This window comes from Paroedura picta, chromosome 4, assembly GCF_049243985.1.
Source record: "Paroedura picta isolate Pp20150507F chromosome 4, Ppicta_v3.0, whole genome shotgun sequence".
In the NCBI taxonomy this organism is placed as follows: domain Eukaryota; kingdom Metazoa; phylum Chordata; class Lepidosauria; order Squamata; family Gekkonidae; genus Paroedura; species Paroedura picta.
The window spans coordinates 47,151,438-47,176,882 of NC_135372.1; the positions used below are offsets into that span (position 1 = coordinate 47,151,438).

Here is a 25,445-nt window from a genome sequence, read left to right on the forward strand (position 1 = left end):
TCCTGAATGGAAATAAAGTGATAAAAAGATGGATTTAATTCTTGGCGCACATTTTTTTATGAATAAAATATAACCCTCTGCTGCATTTTTTTTTGATATTGCCTATAGGAAGCATAATGTCAAATCTTTAATCAGAAAGAAAGGCTGGTCACTTCTATCCAAAAGGCATATGGCATTAAAAATTCAACTTCTGCTGCAGGAGAAGAGTGACAGTGGGAAATTTACAGTTTGAACACGACAGCATGTATTAAACAGGTCTTTAAGAAAGGTGTTGTCCCACTAATGGGGAAGGCATTTTAAGTAGGGCTAAAGCTCTTTTTGACCTCTAATAATATTTTACAAAGGTAAAACTATAGCTAAAAGGAGCACTGAGTATGTACTATTTTAAAATATCTTTTATTTCTGAAAAAAAAACAAAAAGTACAAACTACTTGAAAGAGCAGCAATCAAATTTGTGTTATAAGTTCTACCATACAAATTCCTTCTGTTTATTCTGTAGGTGGAAAGTTGGGAATACTCATGAAACAGATTCTGGAATAAATGTTAGACTTTTAAGTGAAGCTGGACTTATTTTGCAACATACCATCCAACCCGTCACATGAATGTTGATAATACAAAAATAAATGAGAATGGACTTCCTAGAAGCCATCACATATACATCTTGTGTCTGGGTGACCATTGTGTCATGCTACATCCCAATCCGTGTCTGCATGGCTTGTTGCTCGGGTGAAAACATAACAGTACACCTGGAAGTGAATGAAAACTGGCTGCTACAATAAGAAAGAGTTTCTACGTGATATAGGAAGAACTACATTTATAGTACTCCCTTGTTACAAGGACTGAGGCTTCCCTGTTCTGTTCTTGAATTTCTATTGTGCTAAGAGCTTTAATACTCTATTAGACATCAGCGCATCCTCTTTTCTAGCTCTTGGATCTAAAATGTTTATTGATTTAGCTTACACCCTACTCTTCGTTTATAACCCTCAGAACAGCTTACAAAGGGCTCCAACTGGTCTTATATCCACAGCCAATTAACTCCAATAATGCTGCAAGTATCAGATGCTTCGCTTAGAAACCGTGCAAAGCAGTTTGATTCCTGAGGCAGAAAATCCAAATTGTCCACACCACGAAGGCAAAATATAATAAGTACATAATTTTTAAAATGTTGCAATTTAACGGTACCTTGAAATCAGCTACCATAGGGATTCCCCTCCACACACACCTTTTTAATAAATGCATTTTATTTAAAAGTAGTACACTGCATATTACAAAGATATTATTTCTTAAAGACGTTAAGTCACTGTTTTATAATACAAAATAAAGGTGTAAACAAATTAGAAGATTTTTAAAAAAAGGAAGACCTGTAATATTGCATAATATTACCCATAATAACTTGGGTATTCCTTTCCATCTCATTTCACTATCTATATAATCAATATAAGATAGGCCTCAATTTTTTTCTGGTGTTTTTCAGATAAGTGAGTATTGCCATTGTCGCGTATTCAGCCATTTTGTTTGAACAGCCCACAAGATCTGGTGGAGTTTCTTTTTTTCATCTTGATGCATCCTTGCTGCAGTTATCATATAATTAACATGATAACTGCACACTCTAGTGTTATTTGGTACTTCATTTAATAACTAGGGGCAAAGCCTGTTGTATTGAGGAATACAATTGGCACTAGAGCTTGGGGGTGGGAACAGTAAGGGGAGGGGTTGTCCAGTCTATAAGGGCGTACTTATGGTTACAGATGAGCTTTCAAGACTGGAGAATTTTATTAGGGGGAGATTACATGGTAGCCCATTTCTCCCCATTCTGCTTTCAGCCTCATTTCTATTCTTGTGTGTATTAGGCCACAGATACAGAAATGTCCTCCTGCCCTAATCTACATGGGGTAGTCACAGTACACAGGTGTCCACCCTACTCCTTCTGTCTCCATTTGTTTACTGTTGATAAAATGTTATGTGCCCACATATTTCTTTCATTGTTGCCCCTTAGAAGTAGAAGAGCTGGATTTTATACCCTGTTGTTTACTACCCAAAGGAGTCTCAAAGCAGTTGACAAGCAGCTTTTCCCTTCTTCTCCCCACAATTGACATCCTATGAGGGATGTGAGGATGAGAGAGCTCTGAGAGAACTGGGAGTGGGCCACAGTCACCCAGCAGGCCTCTGGTGTCTCAAGGCAGTTTACAATCATCTTTCCTGCCTCCCTGTGATGGAGGTGGAGATGAGAAAGCTCTGAGAGAACTGGGTCACCCAGCCAGCTGCCTGTGGGGGATCAAACCTAGCTCTCCAGGTTAGAGGCCTCAGTTCTTTAACTGTTATCTCACAATGGCTCTCAGAGACCAACGCTAGAGTTGCTCTTCTCCCTCCCCCAGCTTCCTCCATCCTGCCAAAATAGGTCCAACATTAAAATCTTTGACAAGGAATCTTCCAGTCACCCCCAACCAGAGGGATATCTCCTTAGAATTCCCACAGCACACAGAGGCTGGGCCTTAGAGGTCTCTCCTTCCAATTGGCTGACTTTCCTTTCCCCACATTATTATTGGCTCTGGTCGCCATATGTTGCAGGGAGCCTCACTGAGACCAGCTTCCAGGGTTATAAAGGCCCCTCCAAGCTTATTAGAGGCACATTGAGGATAAAACATTTTTATTCTGTAGCGCCCACTTCTCTGGGTGGCTCCTTGCTTGGCTGACCTTCTGTGTGGGAGACGTGAAAAAATTAGATGTCAGCAAGTTCAAGGAGACATGAAGGGCCAGAAGTACAGAAGTTGGGGATTATGAAAAGTCCATATTTTATCAGGAAAAGTGCAGGGAATATTTGCTAATATATTCACAAAACTTGCTGACATTTTTGTTAGAACAGTTAACACCTAAAGGCCCCTCAGACCTGGTTTGTGCTTGCAGAACTGAGATGGAAGAGTCCTGAGAGAGGAGGATGAATTAGACCAGCCCAACCCAAAGGGCCCCCATTGCAACCCTGCCACCTACCAGCTCAGGGAGGGGTCTGAGGCAAAGTGAGTAAAGTTGTTGGGCATGACAGTTAGGAGCGGGAGGTGCAGCCTGATTGGGCGGCCAGCCACTCAGGCAGCAAGATGACACAAGCAGGAGGCCCAAGGCAGGAACATTCATTGGCCCCTAAATTGTGGGGCCCAAAAGGGCATTGTGAAGGCTAAAAGGTCATTAGGCATTTTATTATAGCTATAGATATACATTTTAAATCTAATAGAAATTTAATTTTCAATAACGTTTGCATCTCAGTATGAATCATAATCCAATATTTCCTTGCTCTGGTTTTTCTGTTCATATACCATTAATCTTTTTGAGAAACTGTTATGTATTCCAAGCTGTGCTAATTCGGACATTATGCAAATGAAGAATTGTTAAGCAACCAATCAGAGACTCTAGTTGGGAAATCTTATGGACCAATGAACTGTGCCCATTAAGAGCCAGTCAGGTTATTGGGCAGCCTAGCCAAACTGTATACAAGTTTGTGGCTTTTTCCCTTGTTCCTTACTCGATGTTTGGTTCTTATTTCTGTTGGGGTACAGTTATATTCAACATTTCAGGCTTCAAACTTCACAACAAAACTATTACACAAATATAGTGGTGAAAATACGTAATAATGAATATGCAGTAACTTGCTTCATCATTACTGCATATTCAATATTACATATTTCATCATTTCTGTATATTCAATATTACATATGTCTGTGTATTTGTTAGAACCTTTAACAATAAGTAATATATCAAGGTCCCATGGAAGGTCTAATATATATCATATATATATATATATATATATATATATATATATATATATATATATATATATATATATAACATATATATATATATAACATATATATATATATATAACATATATATATATATCACCATTCACAATCCACTTCAAAAAGATGTTTTACCCAAAGTCCACTTTCTTACACCTATATGTATTTGAGATAAAAGTTGGTTAATTTCTAATTATGATTGCAGTCAAAGGGAAAGTAGAAGTGGCATGAAGTTGATTTAAAAGAAAAATTATGTCTTCAAGATCTAGCTGTTATTGTTGTTATTTTTGGCAAGGGACTGAGCTGATGAAGGCTTTTTAGATTTGTTCACTGTGAACTCCAAACATATACTGACTTTACCACAGTAATGGAGACCTATTAACCTAATTCATTTTATTTAATAGATGTGCTTCTTTCTATTTGAAAATGCTGTTTGTGTGTAAACGCTCCCTACATCTTATTTCATTTGTGTGGTTTATTTATTGTTGTCAAATTTATAGACATCCCCCCCACCTTATTGGATCTGCCATTTCGGGGTGGTTCATGACATGCAGAGAGCAAATATCTAGAATAGCTATAGGACAGGTGGACGTATGTAATCTGGAAATGTTCTTATGATGCTAAGTAATTATTATCTGAGATTGCACATTCTCTTATTTAGTTTTTTATTACTGATTAGAAATGTTTTAAATCTTTTTATATTTTCCTTTTGAATTGTAATGTTCTATAGCTATCTTTAACAGCGGGTCGCCATTAAATGAAAGGCTAAGGCCTAAGTGAGCGGAGAGTGGGCGGGGCCGGTCCGGGTGAGGGCCCAGTCGGAAGGTACTTTGCGCCTTCCGATTGGGCCCTGACCAGGACAGTCCAGAAAGCTACGGGGAAGCAGCGCCATGGCGTGAGTTCAGCAGGAGACCATCCCCTCGGGCCCAGAAGGCCTCTTTCCGCCCCTGCCTCCCTTTCTAGCACCCGTTGTATTTAAAAGTACAACAGGCTTTAAATCTAATATGCACTAAAATCTGAGTTGACTTGTCTTAAAATAAATACAATAGGGATTAGAATCATTAAACTGTTAAGAAAATCAGCAAACCAATAGATGACATCTATATTGCTCTTCTTCTCATTAGGAAGCAGATGGAAAGAGCTATCTGGATTGCAGTGGGGGATTCCTTTAGTGTTGAGATATTCATAGAATCTCCTGGTTACAGTATGTATGGGAGCCACTGAATTTACATGGTTTTGCTTGGAGTCCTTTTTGCGGGGCAAAAAGGTTTTGAAGATGAGGATCTTCCCATGCTTCTCCTGCTGCTATATTGCTTTCTGGGCTTTGGAAAGTGAAGGTGGTAGAACACAAAAGGCTGGGCAGTCACGTCTAATGTTCTGCTAGCAAAACCTCACTAGGAACTTACAGAAGCAAACAGCTTCTCAGGAGATTATGCTATCCTGGTCAAGAGGAAACAGGATAGATCATGATTGCCTGGAAAATACTAGAGAACTGCTACATCATAAAGATTCTCAGTGATCTAATAGGCATAAGTATAAAGTAACCCTTAGGGATGAGTTAAGTGAAAGGGCTACAGTCCCTCCTAACAGAGGAAGACAATGCATAGTGCCCTGTGTATGGGGGGGGGGGGGTAGGGAAGATACTCTGTCTTCTTTTGCTTATTTCACCTTTGTGCATTTCATTATGGAATTTCTTCCCCACGTCATTCAATTAGGTTTTCTAAAATCCCCTTTGGTACAACAAGGGGAAGAATATGAAATGCACAAGAAATTCTCTCCAGTATTATTCAATTTGGTCTTATTGGATTTTGAGGTGGACTCTCCAGAACAGCAGCGGAGGCAAAAAAATTGAGCTGGTGCTTAAACATTGCCTCTGGGGAGAGATCATTAGTGTTGAGAAGAGAGGAGAAAGGGAAAGTCAGGTAATGCCATATAGTCAGTAATTAGTAGAGCAGATTGCAATCCCTGTCTTTTTTATAGTCTGCAATTAATTTTCTTCATTATATAGAAGGTGGAGCTATGGGAAATTGGTTTGACTTCATTACACACTAAAGGCCTGAACACTGAACTAAACAACAGCAAACTTGAGTGCCTGTCAGTTCACAAATAATGAGGATACGGTACCCGCTGTTTGCTTTACTTTGCAATATGAAGGTCTGTCAAGGATTTTACTTTGCATTTCCAATGGGAATTCCTGCCATATGATGCAGAATGTGATTAGCCAACTTGAAATAGTTTGGTAAACAAAAGCACTGCTAATAATAAGAGGAGGAGAAGCAGATATTGATGCGGAACACCATTTTCTGTTATCAAGGGTCTTTCAGAATTAAAGATTGAGGCACACAGAAGCATAGGACTGGATCCCTCAGAGAACCCTCCAGAATGGTAAGGGGAGCATTTTTGTTTCCAAATCTCTTTTTCTTGTGGATTTATCTGATTCCTCTGCTGGGCCCTGTTGCACACTGGCCTCCACCAGTGGGCTAGGCAAAGTTGTGTAGATAGTGGTTTTCCAATAGGCACCATGACAGTCCCTAGTGAGTACTCCTCGATCAGGGGACATGATGGACAAAGAGGATGCAACCTTTTCCAGAGCTGTTTTGGCCACAAAGTCTATCTTCCCCTTTTACAGAAACCAAAGATTTACAATATTGTTGTGGTTGCCTAGCAGCCCCCAAAGGACCTTGAGTTCTCAGAACCTAGAATCAATGGGCATTCTTTTTCCCCCCCTATTATGTTTGGGAGATATTTTGGCATAAGATTCTTGATTTTTCTGCAAACGTAACATGTTCTTCATGTTCATAGATAAATCTCCCCTGTCTGTCTTTGGCTCCATTTTATGGCGTTTTTGTTAAAAATCCATGCATTATGGTCTGGTTAAGAATCAGAATAATTAGGGTCTGTGGTTATGAGTGTATTTCCAGTACATAGGCAGAGAGTTAGGTATGTTCTGCCCTCTGATTTTACTGAGGCTTCAATACGTGGATTTGTGAATTAGAAAGCAGACAAGGGACTGACTGCCACTTCTCATAATGTCCAGTTCACCAATTAAGATCCTTTTGCCAAGTTACATTCTATGTGCCACTCTCTGTGCTGTTTAGTGACTGTTTTATGCTGTCTGTTTATCATGGCTTGTTTTATTTTATTGATTTTATTGTATGCTCCAGATCTCTGGAGAGTCATCATATACATTTTCTGAATAAATAAAGTAACTTCTACATCTACAGAATAATAATATATGTGTGAACTGTTGGATGTCAGCTCTCATGGAACTTTTGCTGCTAGAAATAGTTTTGGGAGAAGGCTGGCCTATGTTGTTATGTTTCACAGAGGGTTTTTTTTGTGTGTAAATGGCTATATTAAAATACATTTAAATAGCTGTATAGTTTAAATTCTAATGTATGGTAAATGTCATCTTTCTCACAAGGTTCTGTATTGTTCCTGCACTTAATTATGAGTATTATAGTGACAGGTTAGCTGCAAAATTAGTTAAGATAGTTGACCAAAAAATAAGGCACATCATTATGTAGAGAGAAAACGTCAGTGTGTTTATTATTATTATTATTTTTAAGTGACACACTGCAAATGATAATGATATTACTGGAATACGTGACTGAGATTGGTTCTATGACTCAAGAAAATAGTTATGAAAGGCCATTGAACATAAATATTCCGAGATGCAGTTTAAATTGGGTGAAGACTGAAAGCTTCAACACATACAGAAAAATACGCTATATACTTATCATATCAAACTAAATGGGAAAGTACTTGTAGCATTCTATCTGTAAAGAAGTATAAAATCGAAGTTATTTTCACACCAAATTACGTATCACAGGAATGTGAAAGGTTTTGTATCTTATAAAATAACTTCCTTCCGTTTTCAAATGATAGGATTGGCTGTAACTATCAGAGAAGCAACAAATACCTCCAATACTTGAATGGACTTGCTGGCAAAATGTCAACATTATTTATGTTCTTGCTTTGAACTGCAGATCTTTTTACAAACTGTGTCCATGTCACCAGTGACTTAGTAGCCTTTATTAAGGAGCAAAATTTACTACAGGACACTGGAGTTGTTCACAGTAATGGCTATTCAACTGCTGCAGAGCTAAACAACTTACAGGGGAAGGCCTGATGTCTTTTTTTTTGGCACTCTGTGTTAAAGGATGGTGGTAAAAGAATGCCATCATTCTTAGACTGCTGTAATAGTAAATGTTTATTAGGAAGGCTGTGGCATTGCATGGTGGTGACTGGAACATTTAATTTGGGATGGGATTCCTCATGCCAACAGAAAGTCACACTCAGTTTGCTATTGTGCTGTCTCTTTCTAGTTGGATGGATTTCTTTCCACCTTACAATGCAAGTAAGAAACTGCATTACATCAGCAATTCTCAGACCTTCAGGCCTCTTTGTTAACGTTAAATTTTCTGCAATGTAATTAGGGTTGGTAACCTCCCCATGGAGCCCGCTATTACAATGGAGCTCCAGATGACAGAAGTTAGTTTTCCTAGAGAAAATGGCTGCCTTGGAGGGTGAACTCTATGGTATTGTAGCTTGCTTTAATCTCTCCCCTCCCTGAACCTCATCCTCCTCAAGTGCCACCTCCAAAATCTCCCAGTGTTTCCTCACCCAGAGCTGGCAACTCAGTGATGATTATTACCATTTCTTTCCTCCATGGAGTTCAGGACAAATACATGGAAGGTTGTTGAATTGTATTCTAAGATCAAATATGGATGCTCATGTTTGAGCACAGATACAAAATCCAAGAGTCAATTCCAGCACTCTATTTACTATTCCATATTGAGTAGCTATTGATCTTCTCTAGCAACTTGTAACTAACAAGATAGTATTGGTTATATTCTAGGGCAGTGGTCCCCAACCTTTTTATCACCGGGGACCACTCAACGCCGGGGACCACTCAACGCCTTTTACTGAGGCCCAGTGGGGGGGGGGGGATAGTTTACTCCTCTACTCTCAACCACTGCCCTAACGCTCTCTGGTCGCTATGGTAATGTTTAAACATCCCTTCAAAATAAGATGCAGACACACCACAACAATGAACATAAGGAACATTTTATTTCCATGGAAATTTTAACTCATGACAATGACAAATCAATGGGAACCCTGAGCTTGTTTCTCTGCAACTAGATAGTCCCATCTGGGAGTGATGGGAGACAATGACACACGAAGTGTGTTGTAAAGGGCTGGGGGGGAGAAGGCATCCTTCGGGGCCCACCTCCAATTAGTCGAAGGACCACATGTGGTCCACGGCCCACAGGTTGGGGATCGCTATTCTAGGGCATGGGTGGGAAGCATATAGAACATAATGCACAGTGGATCACAGTCCATTGGTAGACAGACCACAGGTCAATTTCTGATACTTGATTCACGGCTGACCTTGCTCTGATCCTGCAAAATGGCTGCTATGTTTGTATGTTCTTAAGATAAAATGTATACACTAAGACTCAACCATTTTGGTCATCACTTTATACAAATCAAGTGTGGAGCTTAGAACAGGAGTTCCATGGCAATACAAGTCATTGTGGACTTATGGTTTAGACTAATGGTTTTCCTACAAGGTGCTTAAGATAATATCTTATGATCTTTTAGGCCTATTATGCACAGAGGGGAAGGTCCACATTCAAGGTGGGATGGCGGTGGCTAAAATCAATAATAATGCACGCTGCAGGCGGCAGCCGGGCGCAGAGTCGACGTATGCCACCGAAAAAGCTGCGTTAGTGAGATGCAGAAGAAAGTGGAGCTTCCTGGGTGACCAGGGCGCAACCAGAAGCAGCTCCAGAGTGGCTGCGTGCATAATCGGGGAGGTCCGTGGTGTACAGGGCTTCTGGGTGTGCTTGCTCTCTCCCCTTCCATGCCCTTTGGTTCCGCTGGCAGGGCCGGCGCCAGCGAGTGCTGTGGCCGCTCTGCTTGGTGGCCCAGCCTGGGTCAGCACCATGCTTGCCTCCCTTCCTGTTTGCTCCGCATCACCATCTCATCGGCTGCAGCCAGTGGCTGCTCTGCGTTTTGCTGCCGTTGCGTTCATCCCGTGCATTTGTGGTTTGCTTCGCTTCTTCGTCCTCTGCGTTTTCCATGTGACTGCCAACCGCCATTTCAGCAGTCGTGCATAATAGGCCATCGTGAGCTTTTACATTTTGACTTGCTTTATGTTTCATGGTAAAGCAAATTCACGTTTTTATATAACAGCATACAGATTTTACATATGATTTTTATGGTAATACTTTATAGCCTGGTGTAGTGATCTACTTTTTTCTTTTAATTTTCAACTTTAATTTTCTTTAGCAAGTATTAAACATACTTTTGTACATTCTTGAAAACCTTCTGGGTGGCAATATAAAGGACACTTGTAATAAAAGTTTTCCCGAAGACTACAGTATAATGTAAATTTAAGACCTTTTGTCCACATATTTTCTTATTGTGTCATTTGTATATCATGCCCAACAGTTTTTTTACCCATTTTACCATACATTCTTTTACAGATACTTCCTCTGTCTCAAATTTCAACAAAATTTTATAGAACTTGGCAATAACATGCTCATCATTTGAACATAATTGTATTTTAAAAACAGTCTTGGCTTGATCAAAGCCATGCATTTTATTGTAGTTTAAATTTTTCTAGTAATTGTGATTAGAAGAGTCATTGACACGAATAACCTTCAGTTATCTAGTTTTCTCTTGTCATCAAGAGAACAGTATAGCACAATATGTCAACTACTTATCTTTAAATATAATTTCTCTCCTGTAAAAAGCTTCTTGTTTAGAAATTCATAAAAGTATTTTTTTACATAATCTGTTCCATATTTGTTCCATATTTTAAAAATGGTATGTCTAATTAAATTATTTTTACATTCTTAGCTTTGTCATAACATAAATACACATGCCATCTAAATCTCAAATCATGACCTTTTAGATCCAATAATCATCCATTTTTTAACATAATACAGTCTTTCATCTAAAATAAACAGGCCACAAAATGCAATTTCAAATCCAGTAACCCCAAATCACCTCTTTCCTTTGCATTTTGTAGTACTATTTTACTCATTTTTTCCCCTTGCCAGATGGATTTAGATATATCTTACTGCCACTGTTTAAATGGAACATCAGAAGTTAAAACAGATACTGTCTGAAATGAAAAGCTCATTCTAGGAAGTACATTCATCTTAATCACTGAGATTCTACCCATCAGCAACAGTTGGATTTCCCCCCCCCCCATTTCAACATACCCTTTTCACATCATTCCAAAATTTTACATAATTATTCTGAAAACATTTAATGCATATTTGACAATGTAATACCCAAATATTTAATCTTTTCAGCTTTAAAATTCGTCTTATTTATCAGTTCTTTCTGATGTTGAAAATTCATTTTTTTGTTAATAACTTTGTTTTTTATTATTAATAATTTACTAATTTTAGAACTTCAGTGACTTATTAACACCCTGCTTCAGCAAAAGAGTAATATGGACAAGATTAATGATTGGGTGGTTTTCCTAGTTGAATTTATCTTTCTGAATAAAAGAAAGATCAAGAAATTTCCCACACATTCCTCTGATTGTTGCATTTTTGCATAGACAGCAAAAAACTGCAGTTTTTAATTGCACTAGTTAGAAGTAGAAGATAGTAGAATTTATCTTCTCTTTGTTTTGCATTTGCATTTGAAAGTTGGGCGAGGCATATTTCCCAAATAACTGATAAGTAATGGAGTTAATTTATAGATGGACATTTAATCTACGATGAGACCATAGTTCTATGATGAATATCCTTTTTATTCTTGGAGTTATAATTTCAGACTTACATTACTGCATACATATTTATTGTTTAACTCATGGAGACCATATAGAAGTTCAAAGAAGTCAAGGTTTAGAGACTATTGAAAAATCTTATTTCATAATAGGAGACAATTTTGGTGTTTTCTGCTTGGACTTTAACTATGCCTTAGCTTACTTATAGCTATTAGATAATGAAGACAAACTGAACTCTTATAACATTTCCTGTTTACGTTTCTATCTGCGATAGTTCTATAAATGAAGACAAAATTTACAGAAGCTCTGTTGCTGTGGAATTGCCTAGCAACATAATTCCCTAACCACAGAAGACTAATTATTTCTAAGAATTTCTCTTCTGTTTTCTTTTATAATCTATTTCCTGAACTGTGGACCTGATTTGAAACAAATCTCAATGGCGTTTTGTACTGAATTGTGATTTTCCCTCCTCTTTTTGTGAATTTATACAATGCTAACATTGGAATTACAAATTCTGGTGATTTACAAATTACAAATTCTTCATATGATCATCTGAAACTGGTTACAATGGATTTATTTCAAGAAATACTTGATGGATTGAATGAATTTATTAGATACAGCTTAATGCCAGTCATTCTTAGATAAGACAAATTATATAATATACATTTTTTAAATAACATTACAATTCCTGTCAGATAAAGCAGAGGGGATGGTTTATCGATTACAAAAAATATATAGGGGAGAAATCCTTGGAATTGAAAAGTAAAATATGTGATCTAAAACAACATATCACCAAGGAACTGAGAGCGAAAATTTAAAAATCTGACACTTCTATTTTCAAAATAAGAGAAAAGATTAATCAAATTAAGGAGAAAATACAACATTTTAAATCAACACTGAAAATGTAAATAAAAATTAAAAAGAGATGGATAACTTCATGTTAATGGGATTATAAGGGAAAGTGAGAATTTGGGGTCAACAGTGATCTCTGATGAAAACATTAGAGACAGGATTGTTGAGGCACTGGCAGGTTTTTGAACTTGGAAATAAAGTTTATTGACTTGGAAATCAATGAAGTGTATAGAATCAACTCAAGATTTTCTAAAATAAGAAAGGTATCAAAAGTTGTTTTGATTCATTTTCTTAGGAGAAATATGATACATACAATTTTGGAACATATCAAGACAGGACTAAAAATAGACATCCCTGTCCGGGATGAGGAAAGGTGCCGATTGGCCCCTTCCTCCAGACAGCTCCGTGCGGCTGCTGGGGGCTCCCTGCGGGGAAAGGCTAGCGCCCATTGTATTTCCGCATACAATGGGCTTTGCCTCTAGTTAATAAATAATGTAATAATAGAGTGGTTAACTTTTCATACAGTAGTAGGTTTTGGATGGATGATTGGAATAGTGTAACCACTCTGAAAATGACAGAAACTAAAATAAAAATATTAAGATTACACACAGCAAACTATCAAAAATTTAGGTTTGGTGGATATATGGAGACAGAGAAATAGTAATTTTAGAGACTATATTTAGTTTCCAGTGCCCATGAGGCTGGGAGTTCAATCCCAGCAGCCGGCTCAAGGTTGACTCAGCCTTCCATCCTTCCGAGGTCGGTAAAATGAGTACCCAGCTTGCTGGGGGGTAAACGGTCATGACTGGGGAAGGCACTGGCAAACCACCCCGTATTGAGTCTGCCATGAAAACGTTGGAGGGCGTCACCCCAAGGGTCAGACATGACTCCGTGCTTGCACAGGGGATACCTTTACCTTTTTAAGGCATGGGTCTTTTTGAGAATCTATCTGTTTTGGATTTCTAAAGACTTAGTTGCAATGGTTACTAAAGCAGAGATCCTACCAAATACCTTAAAAGATCATAACCCTGTAATTTTGGTTTGTAAAAGAAAAATAATGTTTTTTGATGGTGACTAAATGAAAAGTTGCTGCAAAATGAAGATATTGTGGAAGGCTATGGGAAAAAAATTAAAGGAATTTATTGAATAAAAATGTATAGATAAGAGAATGCATTGAGGTGCAAATAAAGGCTTTATTAGAAGATATTTGATCAAACAGCTCTGAATTTAAGAAAAATACAATATATTCTAGATGAGATTAAGAAAAAGGCCTATAGAAATGCCCAGACTATACAATATCTCCTAACAAATTGGAATTCTGTAAATACTGTAAATATTTTTACAGTAAGAGAAATGAAAAGAAAATTGAACTATGTTAAATAGAGAAAATTTAATTTTGAAAGTAAATCATGAAAATAGTTAGCATACAGATTAAGGAAAGAACAATAAAATAAAATTATTTGGAAAAGGTGATAATGTAACAACAAATAATGTGTGTATATAACAATCAAGACATACTGTTGTGTTGAACATTTTGTGAAATTTAGAAAAAACAATGAAATACTGATGTCACCAATTTTGAAAAATTAGGAGAAAGTTTTTGACAATCTGAATTGGACTTTTCTTTTTAGATATGAACTTTGGAGAGAACTATTAAAAATAGGTTAAAAATTATACTTCACAGTCTGAACAAATAATTGTGAATAGAGATTTAACCTATACGAGATTCATAAATGAACAACACAGGATTGTCACCTCTCTTGTTTATGCTGATATTGGAAATTCTGACTAGACATATATGACAGGATAAAAGGATGGGGGGGGGTTAATTTTTTTAAAAAAAGAAACCTATAAACTGAGAGCCTGTTTCAGATTGTTTGGTGTTAGTCCTGAAGGACCCCTTAAAAGGAATTTAAATATTAGCGAATAAACTGAACGATTTTGGTACATTAACAGACTTTAAAATTAATGGTTCATGTGATCTTGGACTGTCAATGTTAAGATTTATATAGAGTATAAAATGGCTTGATCCAGTCCTAAGGAATTTAGTCTCTGTTCACTGAAGTTAGTACAGTGTCATGATTGCAGGGTGGGTGTCATGTGCATGTTCTACCAATCTGCACCATTTTTTAACCATTGCTGTCAAATAAATTAGTGCCGGTTTTGACGAAACGAGTGACCACTTGCCCATAAAGCTAGTTTCAGTGGCTTTGACTGCAGCCAATCAATGGGTTTTCCTTCAGGCCTGAAGAATACTTCTGATTATGACAGTGACAAACCGTCATGATTTTCAGGCTTTACGCATCTTCAGAATCCTGTGTCACTGCATCGAAGCACAAATAATGCCTATAGTTTGGGTTGACTTTTGAGATTCTTGGAATTCCTGAGATGAACCTGTGACTTTTCGGTAACATTGTTCTGTGTTTTTGTTCACTGATCCATCTATCTGCAAAAACTTAATTCTCTATAAAAATATGATGATATATGGGTCATTTTGTGTATCTTCCAGGATCCTGCCTTAAGCAAGGTTTTTTATTCCACATGCCAGATTGCATGGTTGATCATATCAGATGAACTTTCTGCCAATGGCAAAGATCAAAATGCATCTTGATTAAGAAAAAATAAATAATGAGAAATCTCTGAAGGCTGTTTCAAATGCTGTTCACAGGCCCTGGAGGTCAAAATTGATTTTTGTTGTATCTGAATTGCTAGCTGGGAGATTAACGCATAAATCCAATAAGATGATTAAATCTTTACATGGGAAGAAGAATCCAAATATTGCAAACTTTAAATGAAATGGTAGAATGCTTCTACTGGAGAATTATTTAAGGGCAGCCCTTTGCTCAGACAGGGAAAACAAATGAGTCCAGAAACCTGCAAATCCAGCTCAAGTTGGTTGGGTTTGTGTTTATGTTTAGAATACATAAAATGGCCTGAAATCAATCAGGCAGTTATGATAAATTAAATGCTCCCTACATTTCTTAAGGCAGAACAGTGATTTCAGTCAGTTCCCCATCCAGCTGCAGCCCTTTGAGTCATCACTTAAATTTTTTTCCTGCAGTGTGAAGGGCAATTGGTGAAAATTATCACTCCCTTTTCAGAAAACTTAAGTGCTCTCAAGTATTAGGAACGTAGTCAGATTCAAGTCATTGTCTCTTTTCTAGTGCTGCTGCTTCCTCTTCTTTCTCTTCTTCCTCCTCCTTCCTCTTCTTTTCCTGCCTATGGGGATGGGTCCCATCACTATTTTATTGTTTTGATTGTATTTGAAAGTAGTTTTCAATTTTTGATTTTCTCTGTTTTTTTTTCAATTTGTTTGTACCGTATATGCATGTGAAATTGTTTTTATACTTAGTTCATATAGGACTTTATTCCTTATACTAGTTGGAATGCCCACTGCATGCAGAAATGCAACAGGCGCTAGTGGGAGGCAGGGCTGGGGAGGCTTGGAGAGGGCTCCCAGCCACTTGGCGATGGCCCCCTCTCCAGGCGGCAGGTCTAGTGCATGGCAGTGCCCCATGGAGGTGGAACTCATCATGTTCAGTCAATGAATGGGTGGGCAGTGTCCTACGGTGCAGGGGCCTCACCGTGGCTGCCTCCGCCTCACACTGCTGCCGGATCGCCGCCTTCTCACATTGGCTGCTGCGGACTCCTCGCTGCCGGCGCGGCCTGCTCTGTGGTGGTGGTGGTTGTTTGGATGCACGGACTGCCTCGAGCCGCTGTCACACTCTTTGGTGGCAGGGTCTCACTGGTGTCACCAACACTGCCATGTGCAGCTGGCATGCTCCTTCCCACTTCTAGCGGCACCACCTTTGCTGCCACCTCCTCCTTTGTGCCATGGCCAGTGGTGCCAGCAAGGTCTGGTGGTGTTCTGTGGGCCAGCTTGATCCTGCTGTCGCCGCCACTGCCCTTGCCGCCATCTCCTTCTTGCCATGGCTGGTGGTGTGCTCTGGGACAGTCCCTTCTCCCATTTGCCACCTCCTCCTTGCCGTGGCTGTCGGCTCCTGCGAGGAGCCAGCCCAATTAGGGTGCGGCCATCTTTGCCTGATTGGCCCAGACTCGAGCTTGGGCACTGTCCGGGGGCCAGACACGCTCCACTCCCCCCAGGCAGTTTTCTAAATATATATAGGAAACCATGGATAAGGATGTCATAAGGATGTCATTCATTTGCATGATATGTAGATAACGTATAATATCAATTTATTGATCCACAAGTAACATTGAACAATTGGCATGTTTTATGGGGGAAAGTTGATGTCACGAAGCAGAATATGGTGTGAAGATAAAATGTTAGATCCCATATAAAATTACTGCTGACGTAAGGGGATTTTTCCTGACTCTCCCTCTGCAATGACAAATGGCCCCTGAAGTGCCGTTCCTGGAGCACAGGGAACTCCCGGAAGTGGCATACGAGTCATTGGATATTTACATGGGAAATAGAAATCAGTGAAAATTGCCCCCTTCTGTCAGCAGAAAGTTTCCATTGGATCCAGATCAAAGAATTGTGGTTAATCCCCTAGTTCTTTACATTTCATCCAAACATAGATTCACCCCATTCCCAGTATGGTTCCCCCCCCCCGTTAAAATTCCGATTGTAAATCCTCAGAATAGGAACCTGTCTTTTTTGCTCATTTTGCTCTCTGAAGTACAGTGTGCTTTGATGGCATATTAATAGATGATGATGATAATAGAGATCCCATTATGTGAAATTATACCATTCTGAATTCATCATGCATCTCCTGTGTCTGCTTAAAGTTGATACACCATTTATCCAACCCTTTGGAAGCCTGAGTGTCCTCCAGTCTTATTTGATTAAATATGGTTGTTATATTTTAATTTGAAACAAGCTTTTCAAGAAATTCAGTATAATGTGGCAATTGTAAACATCCATTAAAATGACTACAACTTGGATAGCTTCCTCCAGAAAGTTGGGAACTGGCATATCTTCAAGGTAAGAGAGTTCCAATAATGAGGAACTGCTGTTGAGGATATCTTTCTCTGTGCCCTTGGAGTTTGCAACGCACTTAAGGAAATTGTTATCAACAGATATAGAGAGCTCTCCAACATCTGGAGCTGTGCTGGTATGTGTTTTCTTTCCCCTAGTGGAAAGGCATTCTGTGCATACACAGAAGTATTTTGCTTTCCATATGCCAGGGTTAGGCTAACTTACCCAACATAAGAGCCGCATAGGCCAAGCTTTCCCTCTAATCTTTTCTTGTTTGTGCTATAAGTCAAGAATAAAAAAGAAGTGCTGGGAACCTAAATCTCGGCCACATAATGGCCGGAGTGACAGCTAGCGAGTCCGGGTGCCAGGCACCAGCTGATGTACTGCCTCTGCCTCCTCACCTGTCCATGATCTTCTGAGGGCAGGGGCGGGCTCAGAGGGCAGGCAGCAGCAGCACAGCAAATGGGGCTGGGCTCTGAAGCTCTCCAGTTGCCGCCACTCACTCTTTGAGGCTGGCCGTGGCAGCAGCGTGGCAAATGTGGCTTGGCTATGACTCTAGCCAGCTGCTGCTGCTGCTTATTTCTGAGGCTGCCCGTGCTCTCCTGAAGGCAGGAGTGGCCTTGGAAGATAAGCGGCGTTGGTGGCTGGTGGGGCTCAGACCTTGAGCTCTGTTCACCACTGCTGATTGCTCTTCGAGGTTGCCCACACTCTCCTGAGGGTGGGAGGAGCCTCAGAAGACAAGCAGCAGCGGATGGCGAGGCCTGGAGCTGAGCCCCATTTGCTGCTACCACTTCTCCTCCAAGGCTGTTCACACTATCCTGAGGGCACAGGCAGCCTTGGAGGACAGGCGGCAGCAGTGCAGCAAACAGTGCTTGGCTCTGAGCCTTGCCAGCTGCCGCTGCCTCTTGTTCTTCAATGCCGCCCATGCTCTCCATCAACTCGCATGCCATGTCCATAGACTTCCATTTGAGGGGCCATGCCAGTAGTTTCCACGTTAAAAAGGAATGTTATAGGTTGGAGGAAAATGGTTTCCTTGGTATGAGCCCAACACAGAAATGTGTGCATAAGTCTCTCTGCCTTTCCTTCCACCCATTCCAAAAGCTAAGATTGCCAACCTTCACGTAGGTCCTAGCGCAGTACTAACAAGCAAGTGAGCAGGAGTTGTAGGTGGCAGTAGGACATCACAAGAAACCTTGGGCCCTTACAGCTGCTCCATTGTTACAACAGCCCTGACCCAGCCCCTTCGAAGAACCAAGCCTGCTCTGCTCTGTGCACTGGATGTTATCACTCCACTCCCAAGGCCTTTCAATTTTTTCCCAAAGATATTTGACCAAATTAAAGGCAAATCACACCATTGGGTGGATGCCTTTAAATGTTACTTAGTAACTTATTCAAGTGCATAAACACATAGGTTGAACTTTGCTTTGATTAAAAGTGAGCAAGTAACTTTTAAAAGCATATATCCAATGATATGATTTGCCTTTAATTAGTTCAGGTGTGAGGAAGATGCTAGCAAGAGCTGCTCTCCAAAAAGTGGCCACATGTTCAAGTGGTGCTGGGGCTGCTTCATTGGAAACATTTCTATTTCTGAAAAAAAAATCATATCTCTGAAAAACATTCTTTAAAGAACCTGACAGAGGATAAGTGCCTTGCTTTTTGCACCTGCTTGGTCAGAAGATTGTATTGACTTGCAGGGTGATAGTCTCGGGTATATCAAGATGCTTACACATTGTTGACATTAACTAGGCCACAGTTTTATTAACAAACCACTGATAGGGTTAGCATGGCAAGGTGCCAGTGCAGTCAGTCAACTGCCCTAATTTTTCCCAAAGCAACAGCTCGCTGGGAATGTGGATCCCCCCAAGCCATTGCCCTCCCCATCTAAGGAAGTATCCATCTGGGATGCCAGAGGAGGCGCAAACCTCTTCTGGACCCTTCCCATGCCACCTGGCCCTGCAAAACCTATGCCTCACCCAGCTGGGCATGGTAACCGCTCAAAGGTCTGCAGCTTCCTTAAAGAGGCCCCTTAATGGGGAGTTTGCCACACACAGCATATTTCCCACCAAACCAGCTCTGCCCCCTGCCAACCCGCAAAACTGTGGCAATTACAAAACATTTGTTTGAATGTTATAACAATACAAACCCATCATGACCCAGTGCCAACTAGCAACAAACCATGTTGATCACCAGGGATGGAGGGTGGGATGCTCGTCCATGTCGCTTGGCTGTCCCAAATCTAGGATTCTGATGCATGGAAGAGACCCCTCCTCAGGCGAAGTCCAACACTCCATAAAGGAATTCAGTCTATTGAAGAAATCCACAAGGCATAATAGAAATCTCAAAAAACGGAGCAGGAAAATAATTGACAAAGGACCACACTCTACCCAGCCTTATATGGGTCTTCAGGTGGGAATAATGGTTCGCATCGTAGAGGGCGTTGATCTTTTAGGCGCAAACCTAGGAGACACCTAGTATTTTCTCCCAGATACTGGGATGCTCATAGCTGGCCATGTGTTGCTTCCTTGTGAACCAAGGACACTGACTGATAAGGCTGAGTTCACAGTGGGGGGGAATCGCCTACATGCTATCTGGTTGTAAACCAAAGGATGCAAAGAAACCAAGAATGCAGGAGTGGGAGCGGGAGAGGAGGATTAAAGTGGGCTGCTCAACCACGGACATCATATGACACTGGCCCAGCACAAGGTGCACTACTGTGCCTGCGCTTACCTCTCCCTCTTCCCCCAATTCCAAGGCACTACACTTCCCTTGCAGCCATGTACAGCCTGGCTCTGCCCCACCCACCACATCAGTAGTGGCCCTGGCTCATTCTGGGCCATGAACTGTGAATTGAACTCAATAACTTATTGCAAGATCATCTAGACACCGAAAGCAAAACTCAAAATCTTAACATTTTTCTTATTAAATTATATCTGAACTACCAGAAAACGTGTAGTCATCAAATGGACACACCTGAATGTATTTGGGACCATTTGAACAACTTAGTGAATGATAGAATCATAGAATAGAATCATAGAATCATAGAATCATAGAGTTGGAAGGGGCCATACAGGCCATCTAGTCCAACCCCCTGCTCAATGCAGGATTAGCCCTAGCATCCTAAAGCATCCAAGAAAAGTGTGTATCCAACCTTTGGTTGAAGACTGCCAGTCAGGGGGAGCTCACCACCTGCTTAGGCAGCCTATTCCACTGCTGAACTACTCTGACTGTGAATTTTTTTCCCCTGATATCTAGCCTATATCGTTGTACTTGAAGTTTAAACCCATTACTGCGTGTCCTCTCCTCTGCAGCCAACAGAAACAGCATCCTGCCCTCCTCCAAGTGACAACCTTTCAAATACTTAAAGAGGGCTATCATGTCCCCTCTCAGCCTCTTTTCTCCAGGCTGAACATTCCCAAGTCCCTCAACCTATCTTCATAGGGCTTGGTCCCTTGGCCCCAGAGCATCTTCGTCGCTCTCCTCTGTATCCTTTCAATTTTATCTACGTCCTTCTTGAAGTGAGGCCTCCAGAACTGCACACAGTACTCCAGGTGTGGTCTGACCAGTGCCGTATACAATGGGACTATGACATCTTGTGATCCACTTCCTGATTATGATTAACCTTCAATGCATGAACTGATCCAATGGGTTATCAAGCGTCTTTTTCCCATTGAGTAATAGATAAATATAAGTTTGGACCAATTTAAAGCATCATCAGACAGGCTAAAATTGCTTACACAGGCATTGTTGCATGTGGCCAGCTTCATATTATAAGCTTTCTGCTGCTACACTGCCTCGTGTAGCATTAGCACACCAGAGAGCCATGGCCTCAGGCAATACCATACTTCCATGCTAATGCCAACCACATCGCAGTGGAGTGGCCACAAAGTGGAGAGCTTTTACCCCCTGCTCTGCCCCCATCCTTTGCATTAGACTGTAAAATACAACAGACCACCCAGAGCACTTACAAGAAGCACAGTGGCAGCATATTTGGGATCCTGGGAAACATCTGGATTTTGTAACAAGATTGGGATTATCTACATTTCTTATCAAACAGAATTTTAGAACCAAAAGGGTTATTTTTCATAGGAAGAGTCACTCATACAGGCTGGTCCTTTTCCTTCCCATTTTGGTTTATAATCTCCTTCATGTTCTGGATGCCTTCAAAATCCCTCTGTCGTTTGCAGTAGTTAAATTAAGTGCGGCGTCAAGCCCATACACTTCCATTTTAGAAAATGTTTACTAATTATTAGGGTATTAACGTTGAAGTGCGAGGGAAGAAAAGGTTCAATGGCAGAAACATTTAATCCTGCCTACAGTAAGCTTCTGAAAATGCGAAAGAATTGACCTTCTGTTCTCCTGGACTCGAAAGCTTCTGGAATACTCCTGCTTCTTAACTTCTTTAATAGCATGGGACCTGGAAAAATGGCATTACCTGAATGTAAAGCACAGAGAGTGGTGAGGCTTCCCCTTTTTCATCTTATTGCTTTGCCCATGCAGAACAGATACCAACATTGTGCTCGACACATGAGGGGACAAGCACTTATCTGGTGCCATTCGCCTCTGCTGTGCACATTACTTTTTGTCAGATAGCGGACACAATTGCATTTCAAGAAACACTCCGTGCACCCATTAATGTGATTTTTATTACCTGCTTCTGCTTGCTTAAGGGCTGCATCATCAATCAACAACCCTAGATTTCTATTCAGCTGCAGCCCCTGTTGCTGACTCATTCCGCTGACTGATTATAGTGTTCCTCCCCTTGTCTGTCTAATGAAAGAAGGATCGTGGGTTTAGTTGGAGGTGGGCAGGGAGGGCAAAGTTCCAGGAGGTCAATTAGCATCTCAGTGGAACGTGGGCAGGGTAGATTTACCTTGTGCTAACTGGCAAACATACGAACCTGGGTTCTCTGCATTGTCACACTAGTCAGCTGAGCATGGAAATGAATCTGTGTAGAGTTCAGCACATAGCAAACCGAGCATGGACCTGCACAGCTTATTTTCTTAACACATACAGCAGGCATCTTATTTTGGGGGGGGGGAATAGCTTATATGTAGGAAGCTGATTAAAGGTAAAGGTATCCCCTGTGCAAGCACTGAGTCATGTCTGACCCTTGGGGTGACGCCCTCCAGTGTTTTCATGGCAGACTCAATACGGGGTGGCCTTGCCAGTGCCTTCCCCAAGGAAGCTGATTACATGAGGGCTATACATTTACTTTGCACATGTAATCTGCCTCATTATTTGTATCCCTACTAGAGCCAGCTTGGTGTAGTGGTTAAGAACAGCAGCCTCTAATCTGGAGAACCAGGTTTGATTCCCCACTGGGTGACCTTGAGCTAGTCACAGTTCTCTCAGAGTTTCCTGTATCCTGGGAAAATCTTGAAACTGCATTTTTAATAACCTTGGTTAGTAAGGTGCAGTAGTTACTTGCTGAATCTGGTCTTTGTAAGGGAGGCAAAGGTAGTGGTCCCTCTGAATAGGATTGCTAGTCCAGTGCTGGCAGCCAGTGGGAGGTTTAGGGAGCAGGATGTGTGGGAAGTGAAATACTTAGCCTCAAGGGAGTGCAATAGAGACAGAGAGATAGATAGGCTCAGACACTGAACATCCTTTCACTGTCTATTCTGCTGCTATTTCTTTGGTACTCTCAGGGAATCTTCCTTCTTTCTACCTTTGACACCTTCTGCCCACATTTTGCCAGAATTCTCTCCAGCCTGGCACCATGATTCCTCAGATAATCTATGGCTGGGGTGTGTTGGCAGGGGCTCATGGAAATTGTAGTCCATGGACATTTGGAGGACCACAGGTTGACTACCCCTGCTCTATGGTTTCAGGGGAAGCCTAAGTGTCACAGTGGCATGCTGACTCCTCTTCTGGGTTTGCACCTAACATGACATTGTGATGTCAGCAGTATGTCTATTTCCATCTGAACCTGACCTTCCTGGGTACCAAGAGGCAACAAGCAACTTGGGGGCAAATGGGCACGAGTGGCTTGAATAGTCTGGTTGGCTGTGAGTAATCCAGGTTCAGATTCCTGTCTTATAAGGAAGCTCACTAGATGTCAATGAGCAAATATTCTTCTGCATGAGCAGTACTTTTCTGGACAGCGTCTAAATGTTGTCAGCTTTTAGTGCCCCCTCCTCATGATGTTGCCAACATCCTGAGGCTGTACAGCAGATGGGTCGAAATTTGGCCATTTTTAAAGTGCAATACGGTAAATCCAGGATTTACTACTTTCTATCGCACATCCCATCCAAGAGTTACAAGTGAGCAACTAGGGATAAGACCACATGGAGGGATAAACATGCAATAGTGTCTTTAGTGTTGTTCTACCCTCGCACCCACCCTTACTCCTCCATTTCCTGCCCGCCGCTTCAAAGGAAGCTGCCAAACCACTGTTGCCACTGCTGCTGCTGCTAGCCCTTGGAGGGATAGAAGGGTGGGGGACTACTGGGGAAGAGGCCAGGAGACAAGGGGCAGGGGCAGGAGGTGGCAGGCCACCCAAACTGCCGCCACTGCTGCCCCTGCCTCCCACACCATGCCCTCCGCTGGCCACATTTGGGTTTCTTTTTTGTACTGTGTTTTCCATGGCAATGCATATGTTTCAATCTCAGTCAGAGATTGATAGTCTGAGGAGCAGTGAGTAAAGAATGCATTGCTCTCTCTTGTTTCTTTTCATCTTGCTAGTGAGGAGGGGAAAAGGCGCAATGTAGCGGCATACAAAAATGGAAAGGCTTTATAGTGTGGAGCGCAATTTACTATCTTGCATTTGTAGGCGGGAGAAAGCGTGCAGATCGGGCCTCCATGTGGAAATGGTTCATGTTCTGCTTTAGACGAAATTTGGTGACAACTAGTTGCATGTTCTGAATAAATATATCTCCGGGGCCAGTTTTGGGCACCTTACACAGAGAAGACTGTTCATAGAATTTAAGATGGCCTCCATTTTTCAAGTAAGTGATATCTTTTTGTAGATGTGTTCTATTTCTTCCCAGAGTTGAAATGATTTTTTCCCCTTTGCAACAGTGAAAGGCCCTTGCAGACAAAATTGCATTTTGCTATAATACGGTGTGGGTGGATGAAAACATTGGGCAAAGTTTCAACTTTAAAAGTCTGTTTTGAAATGTTATGTTTGATCTATAGTTCAGGGAGTACTGGAATGCCACAGTGTCTTCACAAATATTTCTACCACCCCACACTGCAGACTGGTAGCTTCTTTTGAATCCCATAGATGAAATATTTTGGTTATTCATGGGAGAGGTGAAATAAATAAACCAAGCTGTTGGAATGGAATGTATTTCCTTCTTGGGATTAAAAGTTGTTTTTAAGTCTTGCTCTGTTATCTCAGGATGCTTAATCGACATACTTCCATCTTTGACCAGTAGCCACCATCTCTCTCATTCTTCTTATTTTTCAGAGTATCTTAAGAAACTTTTGAAATTTTTGTATCCCACTGAATCCTTTCAAACTATATCTAATGCCACATTTACTAGGGATTTGGTCAAAAGGAAAAGGAAAATGCCTTGCAGGTGTTTTCAGCATATGTGTTGCTAGAGCTAGCATGGGATGCATCCTTGCTGTGTATTTTCCTACTACTGTGTGTGTTAATACTCTGATTAAAAAAAAGATTATATATGACCGATTATGCACAGTGTGGCCGTGCCGTGCTGCCGGTGGTTTATTCAGGCAGGCCAGCATCCCTGTGTATGCACATGAAATCTGGATGAAATCTGGTGCACAAAGCAGCAGCAGGAGGGATGGGTATGTGGGTCCCACCACCACTATCCCACCATCATGGGCGGGTGTAAAAATGCACCATTTGGCTCCACAGTACTGGGAAGCTGAATGGGACATTTTGTGTCCCTGTAGGGAAATGGTAGGGGGGGGGAGCATGGGCCTGGCCCAGCCAAGTCTCTGAGGGCCACCACAGCAAGAAAGGGAATGCAGACATTTAAAGTCTTTACTGCAAGTTCTATCCTCTGCTGCCAACAGGAACCTTTCCCTCCCCTCCTCTAAGTGACAACCTTTCAAATATTTAAAGATAGCAATCATGTCCCCTCTCAACCGCCTCTTCTTCAAGCTGAACATTCCCAGGTTTCTCAGCCTTTCCTCATGG

General features: G+C 41.0%; 1 long non-coding RNA gene across 2 annotated transcripts in view; it reads left to right on the forward strand.

Moving 5' to 3' along the window:
* Positions 1 to 25,445, forward strand: part of LOC143836777 (uncharacterized) — a 690,947-nt gene that overhangs the window by 550,104 nt on the left and 115,398 nt on the right. Inside the window, exon 7 of one of the 2 annotated variants that reach the window (XR_013230728.1) lies at positions 6,103 to 6,173. The exons of the other annotated variant lie outside the window; for it this stretch is intronic. This is a non-coding gene — a long non-coding RNA (uncharacterized LOC143836777). The remainder of the gene's footprint in view (positions 1 to 6,102; positions 6,174 to 25,445) is intronic. 2 annotated transcript variants of the gene reach the window in all.